General features: G+C 36.1%; 2 long non-coding RNA genes across 5 annotated transcripts; both read left to right on the top strand.

The window, feature by feature from the left end:
* The first annotated feature begins 223 nt into the window (after positions 1-223).
* Positions 224-5,464, top strand: LOC149182400 (uncharacterized). Of its 4 annotated transcripts, none has more exons than XR_016257123.1 (4): positions 224-543; positions 675-833; positions 3,073-3,566; positions 5,230-5,464. It is a non-coding gene; the product is annotated as an uncharacterized LOC149182400 (long non-coding RNA). The 4 variants fall into 4 exon arrangements; XR_016257124.1 differs by having other exon boundaries at positions 225-543; positions 3,155-3,566; XR_016257125.1 differs by lacking the exons at positions 3,073-3,566; positions 5,230-5,464 and adding an exon at positions 920-1,572 and having other exon boundaries at positions 225-543.
* A 3,331-nt stretch (positions 5,465-8,795) lies between these two features.
* LOC149182399 (uncharacterized) lies at positions 8,796-13,770 on the top strand. Its single transcript, XR_016257122.1, has 2 exons — positions 8,796-10,971; positions 11,169-13,770. It is a non-coding gene; the product is annotated as an uncharacterized LOC149182399 (long non-coding RNA).
* Positions 13,771-15,474: the final 1,704 nt, after the last annotated feature.

Genomic DNA, 15,474 nt, shown 5'->3' with positions numbered 1-15,474 from the left:
TAGTGTTTGTTCACGCTTGATTCTCATGCTGACACCTGGTCGATCGCCTCTTCTCGCTCCATCGTTTCAATTCCCTCTGCAACAGCTTCGTTCGCATAAGCAGCATGAATTCCCGTAATTTTTCCGATGTTTTCGTTGGGAGTGGGCGGCGGTGGACAGTGGAAAGGGATATGGCACGTCTGGAACATTACAGAATTAATTGATAAACCATTTGGATGTAAACCATTTGGATGGCTACCTTCAGCGAAGGCAAAGAGATAATGTGCAGACTTACAGTATAGCTGGCTCTGTTTTTGCTCCTCCGTTTTACGGTGTGCGGATAAACCGCTGGATTTACCGGTGAATTCCGCGGAATTGAGGCCGTCGTCGCTCTGCAGCTCGCAGGGCTTGATTTTTGGTTTTATTTTCTGTCAGCTCTGCTCCTCGTACAATTCTTTGGCTTTGGCGGCAGAAAATGCAAGTTTCTTTGTCGGTTTGGCATTTTCTTTTTCTAAATTCTGCAAAAGATCAATCGGAAGTTGAGCTGTCGGTTTAATTTCTGAGGTAGAGCTATCATTTTGATTTGTGAGGTCGAATGCTCTTCGTACCGCAGGAGCTGCTTTAGTTATTATTTTGTCTGTTTATTGATAACGATAATGGTTAAAGATTTAAACGTGTCGATGGGTTTCTTGCAGGTTGCGGCTGGGGTTCAATGCGGGCGGTTCCCGCAGGATGGACTGCTTTCTTTAATTGCCGGTACATTGAAGCTTTAAATAAAGTGCAGAAAGGCGTTTCCTTTGAAGTCTTCTTTGCTGAATTCTTTCACAGCTAGAAATTTCGGCTTTGTCTGAAAGGTAATTTGCTTTATGGTTGAGAATTTGGTAGGTTTTCTGTTAACATTTTTGAGATTTTGAAGTTCAGTATGTGTTTGAAGCGACAGCTGGTTCCGGTCTCTTGAAGGCACTGTAAAGAATATTTGGCACCGCTTTTTACTCTGTGAAATTTAAGAAGCTTCGGTTCGCGAACCGGCTTGAGAAATTTTGCCTTGGGAAAATTGCTGAAGGTTGTATGCGTATATTACGTGCAATTTGGTAGGAATAATTTAAAAGTGAAAGTGTGTTTGCTCTGGGAGGCTTTGGTGCTGTACGGTCGTAAAAGCCTCTGAGAAATATTTGCCTCTAAAATTTGGTTTCTTTTTGTGGTCCGGAAGAGTGGGAAATGGGAAAGCAAGGGAAAACATAACGAGATTGCATGTAGTAGATTTGTATTTGAGTTTATCTTGTCGGCCCTGCATATAATAAGGAGCAGTGAGAAAACGTAGAAGGGTTTTTATGCAATGGCCAAATATTTTTAATACCGGCGCCACGAAAGGAGAATCGGTGGGGACATTCGGAGGGATTTTTATAATTTATCTCTTAGGAATGAGATGCAGAATGCTGTTTTCGCTAGAATTTATATTGTGGATTTGGTGCCGTAAGGCCGAGAACTATTTCAAGGAATCAGAGATTCGTAGAGGTTACAACCTATTCACTATGGGTGGAACACCAACCTGAATTACACAAATGGCCAATCATAACCCGTGGGATGGAGAAATTGAGAGATGAAATGAACGGCTCCCAAGAGTTGAATTGGGAGGAAGCGAGTCAGAGGGAGTTTATGTCTGGGGAATCCAGCATCAATAATGCAGGGTAAACACCGTTATTAAATTGGAGGGTAAACACCCTTTTCTTTGGCACGACCATTGGCCTGTTCTTGATTATGCCAGAGTCTTTGAATGCCTCCTTCTTGTTGATAATTTGTCCGCCGAAGTCTCCAGAGTTGTATCTAATATCAGAGTTGTATCCAATATCATCTGCAGCTGGAATTTAGTCCCCCAATGCATCGTATTATGTTGCACATGAGATATACATTTCTCGATTCAGTTCAGGAATCTCGGGGAAGGTTGTTGTTTGATTTTTACGTTTTTAACTCCCTGAATGGCCTTGTAAAGGTACCGATCCTCTGTCGAAGCTTATTTCTCTTTTGATGTCCTTAATAACGAAAATAATTTGATTTTCTGTGTAGGAAGACAATATTAAGGTCTTCAACGACTCGTAGGATGTTCTTGTTTAGCCTTTGAGGGCTTTGAGATATACATTTTTTTTCTTTATAATATTCTTGAAATGCCATTTTGTCTGCTGAAAATATCTTTCAATTCTGTTATTCAATCAGCATTGAGTCCTTTGGATATTTTTGTTTAATCTCATTTGTATATGCCTGCTAAATTGACCCGTTGAATGAAAATGTTGGTCTTTTTAGGATTTCGGCCCTTATGATCAATTTCCACCATACTGTTCTTATCAAAAGAACAGAGAATACTGCATTGAGTTGAATTCAGTGCTTTCTGTTGCTAAACTGGTCATAAAAACATTCCTCGTAGTTTTGTTACTGCAATCAGCATTTATTTCTTTGGATTTCGTTTAATTTCATATGTATATGCCTGTAGAATTGACCTGCTCAATGGAGATATTGCTTGTTTTAGGATTTATGGTCGTATGATTAATTTCCACCGTACTGTCCCTATCAAAAGAGCGGGGAATGCTTCATTGAATCCAATTCAGTGCTTTCTGCTGCTAAAGTGGTCTTAAAAATGTTCCTGCTTCTAACTGCATTACTGCAATTAGCAATGAGCATTTAGTCCGTTGGATTTCGTTTCATTTCATATGTATGTGCCCGCTGAATTGGTCTGTCCAATGGGGATGCCACATGTTTTAGGATTTTTGTTTGTACGATTAATTTACACCATATTGTCCCTATCAAAACAGCAGAGATTACTTTTTTGAATTGAATTCAGTGCTTTCTGCTGCCAAAGTTGTCTTAAAATTGTTCCTGGTCGTAATTGGCTTACGACAATCATCATTTCGTTTAATTTCATTTATTTTTCTCGTATGATTAATTTTCCAGCATACTATTCTTATCAAAACAGCAGAAAATACTTCATGGAGTCGAATTCAGCGCTTTCTGCTACTAAAATGGTTCCTAAAATGTTCCTGGTCATAATTGCATCCATGCAAGCGAATGTTTAATGTTTCAATTCTTGTATTTTATCATCAGCGTTTATGGTGCCTCAGCACTGTTTTCATACAAATCCAAAGAAGTCCACAAATAAGATGGTCCTCTCGATCATGGTTGCCAGGTTCAGCGAGACCTAGCTCATGGTCGGCTACACCAGCCCCTTACGAAAAGAAGAAACTGGGTGTGCTGGATATCTACTCAAAGTATCCCTATCTCATTCAATCTGCAATTGATTATGAAGTATGCCTGCAGGCTGATACATTTGAGGGGAATAGCTTTTCTACATTTTCGAGTCTCATAGTGTTGCAGAGGACCATGAGAATGGATAGGGCGCAGGATTGTGAAGGTTCAACTGTGGCTTCTTATGCTTACAACATTGAAGGCCCAGCAGGAGGACCTAAAAGATGGGCAACCAACATGTCGGATTTGAGCCTTGCTGCTATTAGCTATGGATCTAATGAGGTCTCTTGCCAGTGAAAGACTAGAACCAGATTGTTCAATTTTAAGCAGATTCAGGCTTGAATCTCAACAAGGTGATTTTTTGTAACATTATTTTGTAAGCTGTATGCTACAAAGAAATTGCCTGGTCAATACCTCTTGCATAAGCTACAGTTTATGTGCATTTTGTATGATTCTTCCTCACGATCATGCTCTTCAAATATGATCTAATAGCTTTTTAACAGAGAATGGGAGATTAATGGTGCCTCAATACCAATTGGTGTTGTTCAAAACAAATTGTTATATACTATTGTTAAATTGGGTCTATATTTATTTCAGAATTAATGAAGTTTGTTCTTGAAGATGTTTAGATGTTTGTTCTTGGTGGTTTATGTACATTGCAAACACAGCCGGTATTTAGCCATCTCCGTTCCCTCTTAGGGTTTTATTGCACATCTCATGCTCTGTATCTCTCTGTTTTGGCACGATGAAAGTGACAAGAAGTTTTTCTAGCTTGCAGCATGCAAAAGCACATCTGAATGAAAGGGTTCTGCTAGAAGGAAAAAACAAAATTTCATTGAGAGTTTAAGAAAAACTTGATTCCCTTGAGTGTAGTTGGCAACTTTTATTGGATGTTGAGAGTTTTCCCACAGAAACTGGGATCACAGGGAAATTGGGAAAGAGACCACAACTTCTTCAGCAATCTCCCATCCACCAACCCTCTGATAAATCCAGTGCTCTCATATATATGTGTGTGTGTTGTGCCATACATGAACTCTTAAGAAATTTCAAAAGCCTTCACCTAATGCAATCCTCCAGGTTTTTCAAGACACCAAAGAAAACTACTTACGATCAGTTTCTTAAACATGGAAATTTTACAACACACTGCTTCCAAAACAGCCATCCAAAAGGTCATTACTATAATAGCTTGATTAGAAATAGATTGAATGAGAAGGTCCAGATGTGGTATTCAATCATCTCCATCCATCTGTTCTGCATCCTCAGTGCTTACTTGAACAATATATCAACCTTCATATTTATCCCTTGCAGACATGCTGAAAAGATAATGACATGGAATTTTTCCTTGCTTCTCTGATTCCGTCCAATCATGGGCCAGCTGCAAATTTTCCTGATTGAAATTTCCATTTGACCTCTCTGCAATGTGTTTGGAATCTCTTATCACCTGTAGACAATTTAAACCTTTCTCTATTGCTATTTTCAGAATCTACCAAAAAGCATAAAGTTCTGCTCTGTTGTTTAATCCATCTCCTACAGCTCTGCTTTGAAACTGATCTCGTAATTGTCTCTTAAAGTAATGCCTCATGATCCACAATAGTTGGGATTACCTTGACAAGCCTCGTTGAAATAACTCCACACTATTGTTATATATATATCTGGGGATCTTAGTATTATTTGTTTCTTTTCCTTTAAAGGTGGTTGTGTCCCTTAATATGCATATCTATTCATGTGTCAAACTTGATTAGTAATAACATCTTTGTTTTGAATTCTTTTCATTTCTTGCTAGCCAAATAGCTTAAGTCACTGTACAAGGACAGTCTGATGCCCACATGTAGTTAATACATAATGTATTTTGAAAACTAGGATTTAGCTTTGTAGTGCTTGAATCATCATTTCATGTTGGTTTTCATTTGTTAGTAGCCAGATCATTTCTCTTACAATATGATTGTAATATCTTTTTTTCTCTTACAATATGATTGTAATATCTTTTGTTTCTCTTCTGTGGGAAATTTTGTACAGGAGTTCAAACAATGTATATAAATAGAAAGATGTAGAAAATGACAGTCAAATTTTGTACTCAGAATTATGACAAGAAAGCCCCTGCTGGGTTTGTGAGGAAAGAGAGCTTCAACACCAGTTCTGTCTCCAACCGCCAAGATGATCAGTACGCTACTAACATGTTTAGTGAAGAATTTCTGCTATTCTCTTGTAATCTATAGGCCCCCAAAGCTCCTCATAGATGAGAATATTTGCAGGATGTTAATATTGTTGTAAGTTTGTAGTAGTTGTGGAATGACTTACTTTTGTGCTGCTTCTCATCTTCAACAACAAGAGTTTCTGTGGTGAATAAGCAGAATCCATGTCCTGCCTTGTGAAGCAGCTCTCCACTGTGATAGCGTTCTTTGTAATGTCTCTGATAAATCCTTTAGACTTCTATTTCATTCTGTAATATGATGGGATTCACTCTACAAGATTAGGGGATTCACTCTCAAAAGGATGATAAATTGGTTTCCAGATCGGTTTTCTTTTGCCTTCCATTTGGTTGAAGTTGAATAGAATCACAAATTGACTCTCCTTGCCTAAATGTGAATTGTATCCCATGATATCTTTCTTGCAGAGACACCTTTAAGGACTGTAGCTTTTACAAATGAAGTTAGATCGGATTTTTTCTTTTGATCGGTTTATTTTCCATTTCTAGCAAGAGAATACATCTTATATTACTTTGCAAAATAAGTAGATTACATCATGTGTCATGAGGAAGGACCTGGAGACTGCTTCATTTTGCCTCTTCCCCAGCATGGGTGTTATCACCCTTGTTCAGTGTATAGGGTCATTTTACCCTTATGGGTTTGACTAAACTTGTCTAGGCTTCCAGCCTCTTAACCGGGTTGAACTTTGTTTAGGCTTTGCAATGTTTTAGGCAGGTTGGAAATCCTAAATCCTTTTGTTACAACTTACGAATGACTCGTTTCAATGTTCTGTAGCTCGTCCTTCTCAAATTTATTAGTGGAGTTATCATTTTGGTCTTACAAAGCATAACCTATCTTCTCAAATTTATTAGTAGGGTTATCATTTTGGTCATACAAAGCATAACCAATCTTCTCAACAGGATTTGTTCTTTTGATCTGTTTATTTTCCATTTCTAGAAAGAGAATACATCTTATATTACTTTGCAAAATAAGTAGATTACATCATGTTTCATGAGGGAGGACCTGGAGACTGCTTCATTTTGCCTCTTCCCCAGCATGGGTGTTAACACCCTTGTTCAGTGTATAGGGTCATTTTACCCTTACGGGTTTGACTAAACTTGTCTAGGCTTCCAGCCTCTTAACCGGGTTGAACTTTGTTTAGGCTTCCCAACGTTTTAGGCAGGTTGGAAATCCTAAATCCTTTTGTTACAACTTACGGATGACTCATTTCAATGTTCTGCTGCTCATCCTTCTCAAATTTATTAGTGGAGTTATCATTTTGGTCTTACAAAGCATAACCTATCTTCTCAAATTTATTAGTAGGGTTATCATTTTGGTCATACAAAGCATAACCAATCTTCTTAATTTTATTAGTAGGGGTAGGGTTATCAATGATCATTTTGGTTTTACAAAGAATAAGTTAATAACCAAAGGGCATTATAAGCAATGCATTAGTTTTGTTTTAAAACTTTTCAATATCAATAAGAAATCCTTCTAGATTAAAAAGTAGATTTTTGTAATTCACTTGATTGACAAATTAATCATTTTAGTAATTGAAAATTATGTGAACAGATTTAGAAATTGCAAGTTAATGATCAGATAATTATATTAAAAAAATTAGAAAATTCAGAATTACATAAAAAGAATTGTTAGGATATTGAAAACCTAAGCAGTTTGGAAGAATTTTCTTTGGGAAATGCTTTGTTGGAAATGCTGCCCTGTTCTCTAGGTCACTTGAGCAGCTTGAAGAAGTTGTGGGTTTCTGATTGCGCAGAATTGAAATCTTGGCCCAATTCGTTGGGACTGTTGACTCAGCTGTCAATGTTGTGGGTTGGAGGCTGTGGAATACAGCCCTTACGATCAACAAATTCAGCCTCAGTCTTGATGGATCCGAGGCATCCGATAATATCATGGTTTCTAATGGAATCAACTTTTTAATAGCAATATATCAATATGTTTTGTAATATTATGTTTTCACTTTCTAAAGGCAATATACAATTATGGTTTTGAATGAAATATATTGGTAGGGGATAGTCATGGTGGTTATTGCCTTGGTCACTAGCAAGCTTCGTATATGTTTGGCCATCTATAGAGGTTTTTTGATTTTGGGTAATTAACTTACACTAAAATGAAATAAGACATTCAATGTGTTCTTTGCAGGGTTTCAACCAATTAACATTTCATTGAGTATGTATTTACAAAGCAATGATTTTGGGATCAAATCCCACAAAGCAATTCTATACTTGCTTTTCAAATTCCTTCAAGCTTTTGAAAGTAAAGTAAAACCAATGAATTATCAATATAATTTTACCATAATAAAAAACAATTAGAAAGCCTTTAGCCAACTCAAATTGCTCATTCATTAGGCTTGAACCAACATCTCTTCTAGAAAAATTCAACAATTCCTATTTAATAATCCTATCGGCCTCTCTTTGTACCTTTTGGAACAATTGCTAGTTAATTAGATGAAGTGCGCAGATTCAATTCCCCTCGGAGCTATTAGTGCCTAGAGTCGAAAAAAATTCCATATCTCTGCGATCCGCGCTGACGTTAAAATTAACATAAGTCGGTGGTACAAAAAGATTAGAATCCAATGCACGCCATTCCTTCTTTTTTCTTTTCCAGATGTCGTTTTGATCACCTTCATCCATATTCTTCCACCGTTTGATCGTCACCGTCCATTTAACTCCTTCCGCTTATAAATTGATGAGTTCCCGTTCTTGTGAAATCACATTCATTCACTTCTTTACCGCCGTTCCCCCTTCACAGGAAGGGAAATGCGATGAATTTCCTCATGTAAGGAAAGGGATGAAATGGTTTTATCAGTCTTCCGCCACTTGCTACTGTTTGTCCTCAGGCAGTTATAAAATAGCATTACTCGTTGATATTTTTCCTCCCAATACAGCGGCTCACGGTTTTTCATCGGTGATGCTCTGTCTTTCATCATAGGGTACAGAGGCTGTCGGTGATGCTTTGTCTTTCATCATAGGGTACAGAGGCTTGCGGTTGTTCATCAGTGGTGCTCTATGTCTTTAATTTCAGCACATTTTATTGTTTCTACCGTCTTATTCTTCTCTACTGGTGCTCTCTACCCTTAATTTCTATACTATTATATATTTTAACACCGTAATATACCACATTAGCTCATGTTGAGATGTGAACTGGGAATGGGATTGTGGATTGGGGTTGGGTTTTCTATAGGTTTATAGATATGTCAAGCGACACGTTTCAATATACTACTTGTGCAGAGATCTAGGGCATTCTTTCAGGTATTTTTGTGAAGTTTCACTCTAAGTGATTAGGTTAAATGTGTGTTTTTCTATTGTGGTTAGAGGATCAAAATCGATCAGTGGAAGCTTCACTCTGGAAGTAATTAGGTTAATTATATTTTCTTAGGTAGTGGGTTGTGTATGCTTTATAACTATACACACTTTCGAAGCGTTGATAACAGGATGATGCGATCTTATGCTTTTTGGTCCCTTGAAGGGGATCTGCTTGTGTTGGTCTATCTGCTTGACTAGACCTCAAGATGGCTGCTCGTAATTGAAATTATTATCTGAATCATTCGCCCCCTTCCACGCTATTGCTTGTCTGGTTTAGATGGTTTACATATTTAGTGGCATGAGAATTAGAGCTCAATGGATGCAGAATCAGTGTAAAGGGGGTAGTGGTAGAGTGTTTGTTAATGTTATTTTTATTTCGTTGTCAGTATTTAGCATTGGCGCTATTGGTACTTGGCATGCGTGGTTTGAGAGCTGATTGACCCTGGGGCTGCAGGGCAATTTATCTAAATTGGGAATTCGATCATAGGAAGCGATTGATTCCTGGCAACTTCTTCAAGGAGACTTGATTAGGAATCTGTTACAGGATCTACATAGAGGATTTGGTGTTGTATATTTGTTGTGTTATTTTCATGTAGGCGATTCTAACGTTGTCTCCAATCATTGCTATGCCTGATTTGGGAAAGAATTGGTCTTTGGGCTGCAGGGTAAATACATTCCTTTACATTTGCGAGTTGATCATAGAAAGCAGAATATTCTCTTGGAATTTTATCAACAAACAGGCATCAACAAAGTATCGCAGGTCTATAGATCTAAAATTCTTTTTGAGTATTTTCTTTTTTGTGTTGGATAACTTCATAGGAATAGTCCGCCTATTGTTATTTCGGTGATTTTTTATGATTACTCCACAATTTGCAGCCCTAGGCATAAATTGTGCAGGACAATGGATTGAAATGTGGGTTAAAAGGCATTTTTTTGGTCGAAATCATTGGTTTTTAGCTGTAGGTACATTTTCATGTTCTCTTTTGGTTGGAGGTGCAAGATCATATGATCCATTCACGTTAAACTAGAACTAGAGGATAAACAGGGGCATAATACGTCTGATCAGTCATTTAGTTAAAGTTGTGTGTTTTCAATTTTTGAGGGTGTACTTCGTAGTGTTGGATAACTTTAGAGGATTACTCAGGCTAATGTTTTCTCGGTGATATTTTATGATTACTCCACAATCTGCAGCCCATGGCATAAATTGTGCAGGACAGTAGATTGAAAGGTGGGTTAGAAGGTATTTTTGGGTGGAAATCATCATCCAAGAGGTTTGCAATTAAGCGCTCATGAGTGGTATTTAGTTCCAGTTATATGTTCATGTTCTCTGTTTGTTAGAGGTGCAAGAACAAGAGGAAAAGCATGGGCATAAGTCTGGATCAGTCCTTTAGTTGAAGTTACATGTTTTCAATATTTTGAAAGCCTAGTCGCCATATTCTCCTTGGGAATAGTAAGGATTACCATTTCAAACAGTTTAACTTTCTTTTTTGAGCCTGTATCTTGAAAGTGGAATATTTTTTATGTTCTAGTATCTTTGAGACAAGCCGTATTCTGGTTCTGATGGAGGTGTACTGAATCAAGGTTTATCTACAGCTTGTGCTGCGGTGGTTCTGTTTGAATCGGCATAGCATTATTTCAATTGGGTCGTGACATGCTTGCCATTGGATGGGAAATATCTGAAAGCACTCGAGCTCGTCTCTCCGGTGTCTGAAAGCTTCGGGCATATAATTCAGTTTTTGCTTCATGTTTAACTCCTGGCACTGATCATATTGTTATCCCACTATGTTGTTACTTGTGATTTAGAGGTAAACACTTACGTTTTTGTACTTAAAAAGACATAGGAATCCACTATTTCTGATTTCTCTAAAGCTACATATTTATTTCTTCTAGGTTGCCCTAAAATCGTGATCTGTTTTTGCTTGTATTTTCTGGAGGTGCGAAACTTTAACAGATGAACATCGACCGAGTTGCCACAATATGTGTGCATGCCTTTTCCAGTTGTTGTTGTAGCGGATTGTTCTTCAGAGTGGTTTTTTCTATTAACCTTTTCACATCTTTTAATTTGTTGCATTGGTCGCTGACTTCAATAGTCTTCAGTCTCTCTTGTGACTTTGACTGTACTATGTTCTTTTCACCTCTGGTTTCCGCTGTGCATTGAACACACATCGATGATTTAGATTGGGTTCTTAGCTACATGGATCTTTCAACATGGTCTTCAATGTCAGCGGTTCTTCTCACCTCTAATCGAGGTATTTTATTTATTAAGAGAGATTCAGATTGTTTCATTTTCTCATGAAATGAATACAGTTAGGATAATGAATTGAATAAATTGGGAAATGAATCCAGTTAGGTTTTATGTTATGTCTTTCTCTAGAAGCGTTGTTCATATCAGTATCTCTGACTTTCCAATAAATCACTACTGCTCTTCATTATCTGGTCTGAATAGTGTCCGGCCTACTATCCTCCTTTGCAAGCGAGCGTGTATCTGGTCTTCCTCAGGCTAGCGTGAGATTGCCATCTGAAGGACAACCATGGGGGGAAGTGCTTCTATTATTCTTTCTTTCTACGTTTAATGTCTGCACCAATACGATATTTTCTTATCTTTGTATTTGCCTTCGTCCCTCTAATTTGGCATTGACCATGGTTTATTAATGTGTTTATCGGGATTCGTCAGAATAGCTAGGGGTCATTTAGTTTCCAATTTAGCTCATGACGATACCAGATATGAAGTTTTCCCTTCAATCTTTAAGGTGTAATGTGAAATGGGTTGTCCGGCTTATAGGTGTTATATAATGATATCATGGTGTCTAATGTACTATTTAACTTTTTAATAGCAATAAATTGTCATGGTTTATAATACTAGCAATAAACACACATATTTTCTTTATTACGCGGTATATTGGGATTGGGTTTAGGAATTTGAAATCTAGAATGATCTGTATGGTCAGGATTTTATATCCTTTGAATATTCTTCTACTAAGTTCATATCCGACGAAGTCAGTTACCAGTTTGGTTAATGCAAGGTCTCATTTTTCAGTTAAAGGAATTTACTTGCCACATCCTTGGTGGTTAATGCCATTTGCCGTACCACCGGTTAACATCTCCCATTCTCCGCCGGTTCAAATGTAGTTGAACCCCAGAATAGAAGGGAACTGCAACGCCATCTAAGATTGAACAGACCACTATATGCATATCAACTAACTTTTAATTCCAAGATTGACAAAAAAACTTGGCAGAGCTAAAGAAGGCAACGACTGGTTAATAAATCTGCTTTGTGCTGATGGTGGCTGTTCTAAATTGACCATTAATTAGGACAATGCATATGGTGCAGTAGGATTGATTCCCGTCGGCATTTGTTAAAAATCATATGCGACTCCAAAAAACTGTTTATGAATTTTATGCATGACAAACCATGATATATTTATGGGTCGTTTTCAGAACAAGGAGGTAAAATTGAATAGCAAAAAAAGTTGATTGTTTTTAGTATAAACTTTGTTAAAATGATGTTCGTTTCAGTGTATATGAATGTAAAGATTTGATAGTATGCAGGTCTGAGGATCAATCAGGTTATATACAAATTTGAAGATTTCATGTAAAATATAAAAACGTTGCAGTAACAAGAAATTGTCATGAGGTAGAAAAAAAAAATGCTTGTTTTTACTATTGGTCTTTGTTAAAATGATATTCGTTTCAGTGCCCTGTGAAAGTAAAAATTTGATAGTATGCAGGTCTAAAGATCAATCAGGTTATATATAACTTTGAAGATTTTATGAAATGAAACCATGCGAGGAATCACTTTGTGAGATGCCAAACTCTTGTGAGATGACAAACTCTTTCTGTATAATGAGAGCCTTTTTTGACAATTTAATTTCTTCCCTATTTTATTCATTTCTCTTAAAAATATTTAAGTGGTCTTTTAGATTAAGGCACTTTGTTTTAAGTGGTTAGATTATTGCACTTATTCTGACTAATATTTTTGAGGTTGTAATTTTCAGTCTGTAAAAATAAAAGCAAAAAACCCTACATTAACACTGAATATACGACATTAACATTGAAATTGAATTGTGATATTTTTTTATGAACATTTGCGTGATAAGTTTCGGCAGAGTAAAGCAAGAGTGGACAAACTTGTCATTGTGTTGACTAGATAAAACCAATATTTCACCCATAATACCCACCATTCTTACAAAATAGGTAAGCAATTAATTTTTAATTAATATAATATAATGTTAATAATTTGATTGTGTATGCTGTAAATAATGAAAACGGTTAAATAACTGTTAATTTTTTTTGTTTTTTATAAACATACTATCAATTTTTACACCCTATTTAATTTATTTTATATATATTAATTAAGTATTCAATAAAATTTGATGAGAATTTTTTTTGTTTTTTATAAACATACTATACACCCTATTTAATTTATTTTATATATATTGATTAAGTATTCAATAAAATTTGATGAGACGTTTGCTGTATTGAAGTGGTGAAAAATAAAATACTCCTGGGATAAATGAACTCTCAAAATATAATACATCATTATTTTATCTACATATATATTGATTAAGTATTCAATAAAATTTGACACCCTATTTAATTTATTTTATATATATTGATTAAGTATTCAATAAAATTTGATGAGACGTTTGCTGTATTGAAGTAATGAAAAATAAAATACTCATTGAATAAATGAACTCTGAAAATATAATACATCATTATTTTATCTAACTCATCTCCTTTTTCCTGGGGCACCTTGGCAGAATCTCAACCAAGCCCTATAATAATCTTGTCAGGGAAAATGGCAATTACTAGATGTGATAAAAAAAAAGAACACATGTTTAATGTTGGAAATATTAAAACTGTTTGAGGTGGAGCCACGTGAACACACATATTTTATATTTAGTAGACTCATATATATGTTCTTACTTGTGCGTTTGAGGTGGAGCCACGTGAATGCGCATATTTTATATTTAGTAGACTCATATATATTGGATCACAAATCTTTGTCTTTTATTTGATAAATTTTTAAAGCAAGTTGTACGAATTTACAGAGGAGCCGCGCGTTACATTAAAAATAAAAATAAAAATAAAGATCGTAAATTTAGAAGTAAAACTAATACTAGAAAAATGGTTTTTTTTAAAATAAAGATAATAAATTCAAAAATAAAACTAATACTCGAAAAATGATTTTTTCTCACTTTATAAAGACAACATAGACTACATGTTGAAATTAATTGGAAAAAATTATAATTGTGTTTTCCATAGGTCGATGGAGATGTAAGTGACACGTTTCAATGTACTACATGTGCAGAGATCTAGGGCATTTTTTCAGTAATTTTTGTGAAGTTTCACTCTTTAAGTAATTAGGTTAAATGTGTGTTTTTCTGTTGGGGTTAGAGGATCAAAATAGATCAAGACACTTCACTGTGTAAGTAATTAGGTTAATTTTGGGTAGTGGGTTGTGTACGCTTTATAACTATATGCACTTTCCTTGTAAAGAAGCGTTGATAACATGACCGTGTGATCTTATGTTTTTTGGTCCCTTGAAGGATCTGCTTGTGTTGATCTATCTGGTTGACTATATTTGGAGATAGGATGTTAGACGCCACAAGGGCGTCCACAATATTAGCTATTGTAATTGGAAGTATTATCTAAATAATTTCATCCCCTTCCATGCTATTGCACTTGTTCATATTTTTACATATTTAGTGGCAGGAGAATTAGGGCTTTGTGGCTGCATAATCAGTATAAAGGGGTCGTGGTCAAGTGTTTGTTAGTGTTATTTTTATTTAGTTGTGAGTATTTAGCATTGGAAATATTGGTACTTGGGCATGCGTGATTTGAGAGATGATTGATCCTTGGGCTGCAGGGCAATTCATCTAAATTTGGAATTCGATCATAGTCTAAATTTGGAATTCGATCATAGGAAGCGGATTGATTCCTAACAACTTCTTCAAGATGATTTGATTAGGAATCTATTACAGGATCTACATAGGGGATTTCATGTTTAATATTTGTTGTGTTATTTTCATGTAGGTGATTCTAACGTTGTCTCTCATCATTGCTATCCCAAATTTGGGAAAAACTTAGTCCTTGGGCTGCAGGATAAATACATTCCTCTACATTTGCGAGTTGATCATAGAAAGCACATTCCTCTACATTTGCGAGTTGATCATAGAAAGCAGAATATTCTCTTGAAATTTTAACAACAAACATGCATCTGACAAAGTATCACAGGTCTATAGATCTAAAATTATTTTTGAGTATTTACTTTGTAGTGTTAGATAACTTCATAGGATTAGTCCGTCTATTGATATTGCGGTGATTTTTTATGATTACCCCTCAATTTGCAGCCCTAGGCATAAATTGTGTAGGACAGTGGATTGAAAGGTGGGTTAGAAGGCATTTTTTTGGTCGAAATCATCCAAGAGGTTTGTTGTTATTCGTTGCGGAGTGGTTTTTAGTTGTAGTTACATTTTCAAGTTCTCTGTTTATTGGAGGAGCAATATCATATGATCCATTCATGTGAAACTAGAACAAGAGGATAAGCAGGGGCATAAGACGTCTGGATCAGTCCTTTAGTAAGTTTTCAATTTTTGAGTGTGTAATTTGTAGTGTTGGATAACATTAGAGGATTAGTCCATCTAATGGTATTTGGGTGATATTTTATGATAACTCCACAATCTGCAGCCCGAGGCATAAATTGTGCAGGACAGTGGATTGAAATGTGGGTTAGATGGTATTTTTGGGTT

The sequence above is a fragment of the Pinus tabuliformis genome, chromosome 3_2, assembly GCF_031772625.1.
Source record: "Pinus tabuliformis cultivar Carrire ecotype Pingquan chromosome 3_2, CPIR1, whole genome shotgun sequence".
Classification (NCBI taxonomy): domain Eukaryota; kingdom Viridiplantae; phylum Streptophyta; class Pinopsida; order Pinales; family Pinaceae; genus Pinus; species Pinus tabuliformis.
The sequence above is the reverse complement of the archived record's forward strand: the minus strand, read 5'-3'. Positions and strand labels throughout refer to the sequence as shown.